This window comes from Heterodontus francisci, chromosome 36 (assembly GCF_036365525.1).
Source record: "Heterodontus francisci isolate sHetFra1 chromosome 36, sHetFra1.hap1, whole genome shotgun sequence".
Lineage (NCBI taxonomy): Eukaryota > Metazoa > Chordata > Chondrichthyes > Heterodontiformes > Heterodontidae > Heterodontus > Heterodontus francisci.
The window spans coordinates 32,713,674-32,726,044 of NC_090406.1; the positions used below are offsets into that span (position 1 = coordinate 32,713,674).

The following is a 12,371-nucleotide window of genomic DNA, read 5'->3' on the forward strand; positions in this document are numbered from 1 at the left end:
CTGCTGTTTTCCAATTTTAACTGTAAATACATAGTGTGGGGCAGGGTGAATAAATGACAGCACTGAGCTGGATTTTTAAGACTTCCTATTCTCCTGCCCTGAAGGTGTAGATTCGTCCTGGGTTAGGGAGGGGATACATCAGACAGGACTTCTGATTTACAATTTAGTGACCTTGCTGCAAAGTACAGATGTTGGGTAAGGACAGGCTCAGGCTCAGCTAAGATGCTTTCTACAGTTGCTAGGCTTACTAATGAAGCATGGGCATTTGGAAGAGGTACTGAAGGGCACCTGTGGAAACTATACCACAGCATTTGCCTTCAGGAGTGGAGGGAAAATCAAATGAAGATGATGTAATTCAAGCATTTTTATAAAAGTATCTTTTTAAAAAATCTGAGGCATTTTCAATTCAGTTAAAAATTTGTTGTGTTTAAATGGATATTATTAATTGTATTAATTTTACATGTGTTGATGCAGCGGTTATTTTAGAAGTGGGGTGTCAGCTAGAATATTTTGTTGGCCATAATGATGGAAGTAACTGTGGCCGGCTATAGGCTTATCATATAACTAGGCCAAAGCTTTGCTTGGTTTTATAATGAGTTTACTTATTAGAAAAACTTTACTTCTGTAACACAGTCCAGAATTGCCTAACAACTACTAAGCAACCAATAAATGTTTCAATCTTAGTCACCTCTTTAATTTTCCTCATTTTTCTTTTCATCACATCTCCCTTCCTTTCAGTCAGTCTGCTGGAACATACTCTCCTCCCTTCTACATTGTGTGGATCACAAATTGCCCCTTGCTCCTGGACTGTGTAAGATAACCTTCCACAACTCCAACTGGGGGTATGTGCTGCATGTGCTGTGGTATAACAGCAGTATCCACACTGTGATAAACCTTAGAATTTCTGCCACAATATGCCAGGTTACATGTAGAATGTACAGCACAGAAACAGGAAACTCGGCCCAACCAATGCATGATGATGTTTATGCTCCACTCGAGCCTCCTCACTCCTCCCATCTTACTCTATCAGCAAAATCCTCTATTCCCTTCTCACTCATATGCTTATCCAGCTTCCCCTGAAATGGATCGTTACCACTTGCCTCAGCCTCTCCCTGGGGTAGAAAGTTCCACTTTTTCACCACTCTCCAGGTAAAGAAGTTTCTTCCAAATTCCCTACTTGATTTCTTGGTGCCTATCTTCTATTAACGGCCTCCAGTTTTGCTCTTCCCCACAATTGGAAACACTCTCTTGGTGTCTACTCTACCAAAACCTTTCATAATTTTTAAAACGAACCCAAGGAAATTTGATCCAATCACATGATTTATTGCCAATGGTCACAGTGCTACAAATTATTTCAAAATAGGTCATCAGAATATATTTTTTGCAAATCTAATTAGGCAATGGATGGTTATCTTTCTCACTGTAGCTGTGATTAGACCATGTACCAAAGCACAAGTGACCTGAAAGGAGTGTTTGGGACCCTGGACAGTGAGAAGGGAGGAGGTGTAAGGGCAAGTGTTGCATCTCCTGTACTTGCATGGGAAGGTGCCATTGGAAGGGGAGCGGGAGTTAGGGGTGATGGAATAGTGTGTGAGGGTGTTGCAAAGGGAATGGTTGGTGGTGCCATCACGCTGGAGGTGGTAGAAATGGCACGGATGATTTGTGGCAGGTGGAGGCTGGTGGGTGGGAAGCAAGGACCAAGGGAAACATATCATGATTGTGGCGGGAGAGGACAGGACCAGGGCAGAATTGTGCATTATTGGATGAACACTATCGAGTGGCCCTGCCAATCACAGCGGAGGTGTTAAAAACACACAATAAGTTATGGCAATTAGTATATACCAATGCAGTGATCTATGAAACATATGTTAATGCAGGTCCTGTATAGAAATGTTTAGTTTCAGTTATCACAGGTAGATTAAGCAAGGAAAAACTGGCTTGCAATTGTTAATGATTATTTATCCACTTACCATTGATAAGGGATTTGCAGCTTCTTATTTCAGTATAATTTCTGAGGGGTTTGGATCATATTCCTATTTGTAAGCATGTCTGCAGAGCTGGTCCCAAGTCAGTCAGGTGCAGATCTAAAATCTGGCACAGCCTGGGTAGTGGGTTTGATTGACAGCTATGCCTGAGATCGTTGAGAAGGGAACAGGGTTATTGATTGCCTGTACTATATTTTGACATACGGTAGTGACCAGGAATCTCCAATTACAGGATGAAATTGAACTTTGTAGGTTTGTCAAGAATTAGTTACAGTTCTGCAGCCTCCAAGTGAGAACTTTGCATTTACGTGATGTGTCAGCCAGCCAAACAGCTGAGCAAGATTTCAAATAGAGCCTGTTCCACAGGGTAGGAAGTGATTTTATGTCTTAGAGTGCATATTTAATGTTGTGTTTTCATTCATTTATGTATAGAGAGTAGAGAAATTCAGTGTGTTATAATGGCCCAGAACTTGTGTTTTTAAAAAAAAGTGTCAGGTGAATGAATACACACAGCTATTAATGTGAAAATCGGTCAGCAAGATACTCTGTGAATTGCAAATTACCACATGTTGCTGGTCGATTTGCCTCACTTCACTGTTAGCTTCACAAAAACATCTCTTCCTTAAACTCCCCTTGCTTTTCGTGTACTGAATTTGCACATTAATTGCCCATTAAATTCATTTCAGAAAATTAAGTCTGGTAATTAACAGCATAAGTATCCTTTAACAACATGATAATTGATAATGATTGCCAATCAACCTCTCTGGCCCAGAAAGTGAACAATTAAGTGCTGATCTCATTTCTTCAGGTTGTGAATTATTGTTGGGAGATTTTCAAAATAGCATTTTACATTTCTTCCTTACTTTTCTTTTCTGTCTCTCTCTCGCTCTTAATCCAATCTTTCTTTCCCTGTATTTATCTTTCTACAACTGATTTGGGATTGAATTCACCCTCCTTATCAGTCTTTCCTCTGTTTTTCTTTCAATCCTTTAATCCCATTGTTCAACAAGGTCCCAGACACCCTGTTTCCTTTGCTGCACCATTATCAGTGCACACTTCCAGAAACTTTGTGAGCAAAAATTTTTAAAACCTAAACATGGAGGATATTGACAGGGGTAGAAGAAGTGAGACCTTAGAATGCATGTGCACAGGTCCGTGAAGGCGGCAGGACAGGTCGATAAAGTGGTGAAGAAGGCATATAGAATGCTTTCCTTTATTGGCTGAGGTATAGCATACCAAAGAAGGGATGTAATGCTGGAACTGTATAAAATGCTGGTTAGGCCACAGCTGGAGTATTGCTTACAGTTCTGGTCACCACATTACAGGAAGGACATAATTGATCTGGAGAGAGTACAAAGGAGATTTACAAGAATGTTGCCAGGACTTGAAAGTTGCAGCAATGAGGAAAGATTGGATCGGCTAGGGTTGTTTTCCATATAACAGAGGAGGCTGAGGGGTGACTTAATTGAGGGGCCTAGAAAGAGTAGACAGGAAGGACCTGTTTCCCCTAGCAGAGAGGTCAATTACCAGGGGGCACAGATTTAAGGTGATTGTTAGAAGGATTAGAGGGGACATAAGGAAAAGCATTTTTACCCAGAGGGTGGTGGGTGTCTGGAATTCACTGCCCGGAATGGTGGTGGAGGCAGAAACCCTCAACTCTTTTAAAAGGTATCTGGACATGCACCTGAAGTGCTGTAATCTGCAAGGCTACGGACCAGGTGCTGGAAGGTGGGATTAGATTGGGCAGCTAGTTTTTCAGCTGGTGCAGACATGATGGGCTGAATGGCCTCCTTCTGTGCTGTAACTTTTCTATGGTTCAATGCACAATCAAGTTTAACAAGGCATGCCTTGAGATTCCCCACTCCAGCAAAATCTGGGCCAATGTTTCCTATTAGGAATGTAGGAACAGGAGTAGGCCATTCAGCCATTCAAGCCTGCTCTGTCATTCAGTTAGGTCATGGCTGATCTATATTTCAACTCCATTTACCTGTCTTTGCTCAATATCCCTTGATACCCTTACCTATTAAAAATTTATTGATCTCAGTCTTAAAAGCTTAACTTGATCCAGCACCCACTATCGTTTTGGGGGAGAGTGTTCCAGATTTCCAATACCCTTTGTAGGGAGATGTCCTTCCTGATTTAATTCCTAAATGGTCTGGTTCCAATTTTAAGAATATAGCCCCTTCTTCTGAATTCCTCCACCAGAAGAAATAGTTTTCCTTTATCTACCCTATCACTTCCTTTATCATTTTAAACACCTTGATTAGATTGCCCCTCAATACTTAAAGGTGTACAAACCAAGCTTGTGCAACGTGTCCTCATAATTTAATCTCTAGTATAATTCTGGTGAATCTGCTGTGCACTACATCCAGACCAATATATCCTCCTGAGGCGAGATGTCCAGACTGAATTCAGTATTCCAATTGGGGATAATATTTGATTCAGAGCCTGGATTTTGATCTTGTAAGGGTTTATATTAAGTTTCTTGTCAAGGAGAGGAGAATCACATGATAGTAACTGGAGTAAGAGGTTTCTGTTACAATCCTTGAGTCTCATTACTGTTTACCTGGATGTGGGACAGAAACAGGTGCACTTCAGATCACTGGGGATGTTAAATCCACTTACGAAAGTGGCTGACCTCTGAAAATATCTAGCATATAATTCCAAAAGACATAGCAACCATGTACAGGGAACAGATATTTTGGGACTTTCTCCTTAGGAATATTATTCCATTTCCCTCCTGCCCCACACCTAAATTGTGATTTTTGTGCAGCTATGACAGACTCCTCAGTCTGCCTCTAACTAGTTACCAGGCATTTAATCAGCTCTGAGTGATGTCCCATGATGGTGTCTATGGCAAGTGTCAGCCCTGAGATTGTTTATAGCCTTTGCCACAGATTTTTGACAGAAATACCAAACCCAGTTCTGTCCTGAAAGTGCTCATTTTTTTGCTTCAGCCAAATTCAAGTTTTCAGCCAAGATCATGGAGATTTTGGATTCACTCACCTTCCCTGCACTCTGAATGTGTTGGTAGAAGAGATACCCTTTCAGAAGTTAATAGATGGTTTCCTCTCTGCTATTGCATCTTTAATGGGGTGGGGAAGCCCTGTTAGCACTGCCAAGAAAATTTCTCCCACCACCCTGGCAGGGTGCTCGGCCCAACTATCTTCATCTGCTTCATCAATGGCCATCATAAGGTCAGACGTGGGGATGCTCGCTGATGATTGCAAAGTGTTCTATTCTATTTGCAATTCCTCAGTTTGTGCCTGTGTGCAGCAACAGCTGGCAATCATTCAGGCTTGGGCTGATAAGTGGCAAGTAATATTTGCCCCACACAAGTGCCAGATAATGACTATCTCCAACAAGAGAGAACCTAACCCACTCTTGATATTCACAGCACAAGAACACAAGAATTAGGAGCAGGAGTAGGCCATTCAGCCCCTTCAGCCTGCTCCGCCATTCGATAAGACCATGGCTGATCTGACTGTGGCCTTAACTTCACTTTCTTGTCTGCCCTCCATAACCCTTCATTCCCTTGTTGTTCAAAAATCTATCAAATTCAGCCTTGAATATATTCAATGACCGAGCTGCCACTGCTCTCTGGGGAAGAGATGCCACAGACTAATGAACATCTGAGAGAAAGAAAATTCTCCTCATCTCAGTCTTAAATGGGAGACTCTTATTTTTTAAACTGTGTCCCCTAGTTTTAGTCTCCCCCACAAGAGGAAACATCCTCTTCAAGTCCACTCAGGATCTTCTATGTTTCAATAGGAACACCTCTCATTCTTCCAAACTCCAATGGGTATAGTTTATTGGTTTTTATTCAATGGCATTGCCATCTCTGAATACTCCATTATCAATATCCTGGGGGTTACCATTGGTCCAATTAAGTTTCTGGTCAGCCACATAAATATTGTGGTTACAAGAGTAGGTCAGAGGTTGGGCAGTCTGTGGGAAGTGACTCACCCCCTTACTTCCCAAAGCTTGTCCACCATCTACAAGTCACAAGTCAGGAGCGTGATGGAATACTCTCCACTTGCCTGGATGGGTGCAGCTCCAACAACACACAAGAAGCTCGACAGCATCCAGGACAAAGCAGCCCATTTAATTGGCACCCCTTTCATCACCTTTAAACATTCACTCCCTTCACCACTGGTACACAGTAGGAGCAGTGTGTACCATCTACTAGATGCACTGCAGCAACTTGCCATGCCTCTTTCAACAGCACCTTCCAAACTGTGACTTCTTCCACTTAGAAGGATAAGGGCAGAAGATGCATGGGAACATCACCACCTGCAAGTTCTTCTCCAGGTCACATACCATTCTGACTTGGAAATGTATTGCTGTTCCTTCTCTGTCACTGGGTCAAAATCCTGGAACGCCCTCCCTAACAGCACTGTTGGATGTACCTATACCATAGGATTGCAGTTGTTCAAGAACATGGGAACATAGGAAATATGGCAAGTTTATCCTTCCTTAGGTAAGGAGATCAAAATTGTACACAATACTCCAGGTGCAGTCTCACCAAGGCTCTATACAATTGCAGCAAGACTTCTTTACTCTTGTACTCACATTCCCACCTAGTTTTGTCTCAGCAGCAAACTTGGAAATATTACATTTGGTCCCCACATCCAAATCATTGATATAGATTGTGACTAGCTGGGACCCAAGCACTGATCCTTGCGATACCCCACTAGTCACAGCCTGCCAACCTGAAAATGACCCGTTTATTCCTATTCTCTGTTTTCTGTCCATTAACCAATTCTCAATCCATGCCAGTATATTACCCCCAATTCCATGTGTTCTAATTTTGCTTACGAACTTCCTGTGGGGACCTTATCAAAAACCTTCTGAAAATCCAAATACACCACATCCACTGGTTCCCTCTTATCTGCCAGTTACATCCACAAAAAACTCCAACAGGTTTGTCAAACATGATTTCCTTTTCATAAATTCACGTTGATTCTGCCCAATCCTACCATTATTTTCTAAGTGTCCACTTATCATATCCTTTATAATAGATTCGAGCATTTTCCCTGCTACTGATGTCATGCCTAACAGGTCTATTGTTCCCCGTTTTCTCTCTCCCTCCTTTCTTAAATAGTGGGGTGACAATTGCTACCTTCCAATCTGCAGGAACCATTCCAGAATCGATAGAATTTTGGAAGATGATCACCAACACATCCACTATCACTACAGTCACCTCTTTCAACACTCTGGGATGTAGGTCATCAGGTCCAGGGGATTTATCAACTTTCAGTCCCATTAATTTCTCCAGTACTATTTTTTTACTAACACTAATTTCTTTCAGTTCCTCATTCTTGCTAGTTCTTTGGTTCTTTTCTATTTCTGAGAGGTTTTTTGTATCTTTCTCTGTGATGACAGACACAAAATATTTGTTTAGTTTTTCTGCCATTTCCTTATTTCCCCATTATAATTTCTCCTGTCTCTGCCTGTACTGAGTCCACATTTGTCTTTGCTAATCATTTCCTTTTTAGATTTAGATTTAGATATACAGCACTGAAACAGGCCCTTCGGCCCACCAAGTCTGTGCCGACCATTAACCACCCATTTATACTAATCCTACACTAATCCCATATTCCTACCACCTCCTCACCTGTCCCTATATTCCCCTACCACCTACCTATACTAGGGGCAATTTATAATGGCCAATTTACCTATCAACCTGCAAGTCATTTGGCTGTGGGAGGAAACCGGAGCACCCGGAGGAAACCCACGCATACACAGGGAGAACTTGCAAACTCCACACAGGCAGTACCCAGAATTGAACCCGGGTCGCTGGAGCTGTGAGGCTGCGGTGCTAACCACTGCGCCACTGTGCCGCCCATACCTGAAGAAGGCAGCTCACCACCAGCTTCTCAAGGGCAATTGGGGATGGTCAATAAATGCTGGCCTTGCCAGTGAAAACTGTGCTCCAGGAACAAATTTAAAAAATGTCAGTCAAACAGGTTGGCCACCTACCCAATGCATAAATAAGATCAGAAATGGGGCCCATGAACTTGCTCAATTTCCCCACCTTTAATACCACCAACCCCAGGGACTGCCCACCCACCGAGAAGGCGGCTATAAATCCGAGTGTTCTGGGAGGGGGGGGGGGTGAAACCGATTCATGCAACTGTTGGAGGGAGAGGCCTGAGTGGGAGTGGGGTCCTCTGTTCAGGTCCTTACAGGTTCCCTCAGGACCTGCCATCACTCAAGGTATCTCCAGAAAGACTGCCGCCCCTCTTCTCACCACCCTCCACTCCCCACCCCCGCTTAACTAATGAGCACAGCTCCAGGAAAAAGGTTAGGGCTGAGGTCAGGTTCCGTCCTGACCTGACCACACCCCTCACCACCTCCAATGGCAAATCTGCCCCAAGATTAAAATTCAGCTCTGAATTACATTTTGGAAATAAAGTTAATTCATCAAACCTTTGCAGTGTTGTTTCCTGATCTTCCGTTTCAAAATGTGCTCCACTTCCTGCCTCATAGTATAAATGAGAGCATTACTCTGTACCTCCCCATCCTCTCTGTGGAGCTTTGTCACAGGGCAGGATCATCAGAGCCTTTCTTCCCACATTGAACATAATGCTGACTGGCTGGAGTTAAAACCCGAGACATGCTGAGCAAGTAAGGTGGGAGGAGGCTCATGTGGAGTATAGAGACCAGCATAGACCTGTTGGGCTGAATGGCCTGTGCTCTGCCCATCGCCTTCCCTGCCCCCGCTGTTTTTACCAGCGGCAGGGGAGGTGGCAGATGTCCCGCCCTGCCTTAGGCTACTTGAGGTCCTTAAGTGGCCAATTAGTTGTCACTTAAGGGCTTCTTTCCACCGCTGCTGGTATTTTAGTAGCAATGGACAGGCACTTCAGCACCTGAGGAGGCCTCCTAGTAATACCTGGTGGTCTGGAGGGGTGCCCTCCTGATCGGGCACACTGCGCGCCATGGAGGGCACCCCCAGCAGCATGGGCCGCCCTTGCTAAAACAGTCTCCCCTGCCCTACACTACAAATCCCCCCTCCCCTCGCCGGGGCCTAGCTGATTGTCCCTGGTGAGGTCCAACTCCTATTTACCTTTTTGGAGGCCCACATCCATGGTTCTCCTCTTCCTAGCTGCAGTCCCAGCAGTGACCACCACTCCCAGTGGCACTGCTGGGTCTGAAGGGCTGAAGGCCATCTGATTGGTTCAGAGGGGTAGAAGCCCCGACTGCCGCCAATTAAGTGCCTGAGTCATGCAAAATAGCAGCGTGGCTTGCAGGCCCGATGAAGGCGGGCTCACCACTGGCTTTTCAGGCCTGGCCAACGCCTCATCATTAAATTCCGGCCAGAGTATTTGCTGCATCTCCTGGAACTTTAGAAGGAACAATTTGGGGAACAACTGGCAGTTGTATGCCATTTTGTCTGCCTTCTACTCCTTGTTTCTTCTTCTTTGTCTTCTTTGGCCTCCTTGTCTTGGGAGACAATGGGTAAGTGCGTGGAGGTGGTCAGTGGTTTGTGGAGCAGCGCCTGGAGTGGCTATAAAGGCCAATATTAGAGTGACAGACTCTTCCACAGGTGCTGCAGATAAAATTGGTTGTCGGGGTTGTTACACAGTTGGCTCTCTCCTTGCACTTCTGTCTTTTTTCCTGTCAACTGCTAAATCTCTTCGACTCGCCACACTTTAGCCCCGCCTTTATGGCTGCCCGCCAGCTCTGGCGATCGCTGGCAACTGACTCCCATGACTTATGATCAATGTCACAGGACTTCATGTCGCGTTTGCAGACATCTTTAAAGCGGAGACATGGACGGCCGGTGAGTCTGATACCAGTGGCGAGCTCGCTGTACAATGTGTCCTTGGGGATCCTGCCATCTTCCATGCGGCTCACATGGCCAAGCCATCTCAAGAGCTGCTGACTCAGTAGGATGAATAAGCTGGGGATGTTGGCCGCCTCGAGGACTTCTGTGTTGGAGATACGGTCCTGCCACCTGATGCCAAGGATTCTCCGGAGGCAGCGAAGGTGGAATGAATTGAGACGTCGCTCTTGGCTGACATACGTTGTCCAGGCCTCGCTGCCGTAGAGCAAGGTACTGAGGACACAGGCTTGTTACACGCGGACATTTGTGTTCCGTGTCAGTGCGCCATTTTCCCACACTCTCTTGGCCAGTCTGGACATAGCAGTGGAAGCCTTTCCCATGCGCTTGTTGATTTCTGCATCGAGAGACAGGTTACTGGTGATAGTTGAGCCTTGGTAGGTGAACTCTTGAACCACTTCCAGAGCGTGGTCGCCAATATTGATGGATGGAGCATTACTGACGTCCTGTCCCATGATGTTCATTTTCTTGAGGCTGATGCTTAGGCCAAATTTGTTGCAGGCAGCCGCAAACCTGTTGATGAGTCTCTGCAGACACTCTTCAGTGTGAGATGTTAATGCAGCATCGTCAGCAAAGAGAAGTTCTCTGATGAGGACTTTCTGTACTTTGGTCTTCGCTCTTAGACGGGCAAGGTTGAACAACCTGCCACCTGATCTTGCGTGGAAGAAAATTCCTTCTTCTGAAGACTTGAACGCATGTGAGAGCAGCAGGGAGAAGAAAATCCCAAACAGTGTAGGTGCGAGAACACAGCCCTGTTTCACGCCACTCAGGATAGGAAAGGGGTCTGATGAGGCGCCGCTATGCTGAATTGTGCCTTTCAAATTGTCATGGAATGAGGTGATGATACTTAGTAGCTTTGGTGGACATCCAATCTTTTCTAGTAGTCTGAAGAGACCACGTCTGCTGACGAGGTCAAAGGCTTTGGTGAGATCAATGAAAGCAACGTAGAGGGGCATCTATTGTTCGCGGCATTTCTCCTGTAGCTGACGAAGGGAGAACAGCATGTCAATGGTGGATCTCTCTGCTTGAAAGCACACTCCTTGTGCAACACCATCTTAAACCAAGAACCCTTGTTCCATGCTTTAGGTGGGTCCTAAAGATCCCATGGCACTATTTGAAGAAGAGCAGGTGGCCTAGACAACAATCCTCCCTCAACCAACATCACCAAAAACTCATTCATTGTCCATTTATCTTATTTGCTGGTTTTCCTGATTTGTACATTACTGTGTTCAGCAGCTGCCCCCTGCTGGTGATCTAGTGGTTAAACAACATCTCTGTGTGTTTAAACCCTTCCAGGTTTTCTCAGTTCACCCGGGAACTTTGTCTTTCTCCTTCCTCTCTCCCCCATGGATTCAGCATCTTCAGGAGAGGAAGGGAGAAAATTGGTCATCAGTCCATTGTCTCTAGGGTGCTATACCATGACCCCCTTTAATTCCAATGCAAAATGACAAGGTAGCAAAGACTTCTATCAGTCAGATTTACTACTCTGCTCTGTCTGCAATGTTTCATGTGCTGACATGAAGCTTCAAAACAATCCATAAACCATGTCCCTTAGCATCGACCAGAATTAATGCTTCAATAAGATTCTTGTTCAAGCTCCTTCAAAGCAGGCACTATTTCTTATTGTAAAAGACTGTACAACAGGCAAGGAATAAATCTGTGTGGAGTACAGTGAGTCTGGATCAATAGTTGTCTCATAATCAAACCCCAGTTTCTACAAACATAGTTAATTAGGCTGTAAGCATTGGGAGGAGGGGAAAATGGAATCAGAAATCATTAATTACTCGCCTGAAGAATTTTAAATGCATTGATACAGAGGCAAAACCAAGATTTCACTTCTCTGAATGCTGGTGAAGATATTTTCATTCCTCCCCAACTTCTCCCCTCCTCCCAAAGGCACAGATTCTTGTTGGTCACAGTTGCAAGGAAGCCACCGTTGGGACCTCAAATGGCTCTTAAGTTAGTCATCCATGGAGGGAGTTAATGTGGAGTTGCTACCAGCCTTGTCAGCAGCCTGTGGGATTGGTGCCATTTGTTTCTTGATTTAGGCAACTTGCAGTCGAACCTCCAGCACTAAATCTGATGTCCAGAGTGTTGAGATGTGACTAAATTACTTCAAAATCAGTCAGAGCAGAAGAACCAGAAATGAGTGAAAAGTAAATTTAAAATATTGCTTAGAAAAAAAAATGTTACTCAAAGTGTAGTGAACATTTGGAATGTTTTTTTGTGTGCCTAACACATGGAGCTCCTAACCAAACTACCGATAACCTCCATTTTTGGAATTGATAGAGCGCACTCACTCCTCACAGGAACACACCCCAGTTACCTCGGTGTGTCGATCTCAGATGCAGGTTATCAAAAGCCGAGGTTTAGAAAAATGTAGGTATGGAATTGCGTAACTTAGTGGAACCAGAGGGTGAGAAGAATTCAATTCGGGCACTGGGTAAGTTGGACAGTAGTCCCAGTGAGTTGCTGGGTGAGTTGGACAGTGTTCCCAGTGAGTTGCTGGGTGAGTTGGACAGGGGTTTGGGTGAATTGGA

At 44.6% G+C, this 12,371-nt stretch overlaps 1 protein-coding gene across 2 annotated transcripts in view; it reads left to right on the forward strand.

Annotated features, from left to right (window-relative positions):
- Nucleotides 1-12,371, forward strand: part of grin3bb (glutamate receptor, ionotropic, N-methyl-D-aspartate 3Bb) — a 72,549-nt gene that overhangs the window by 13,453 nt on the left and 46,725 nt on the right. The gene's annotated exons all lie outside the window — the stretch shown is intronic.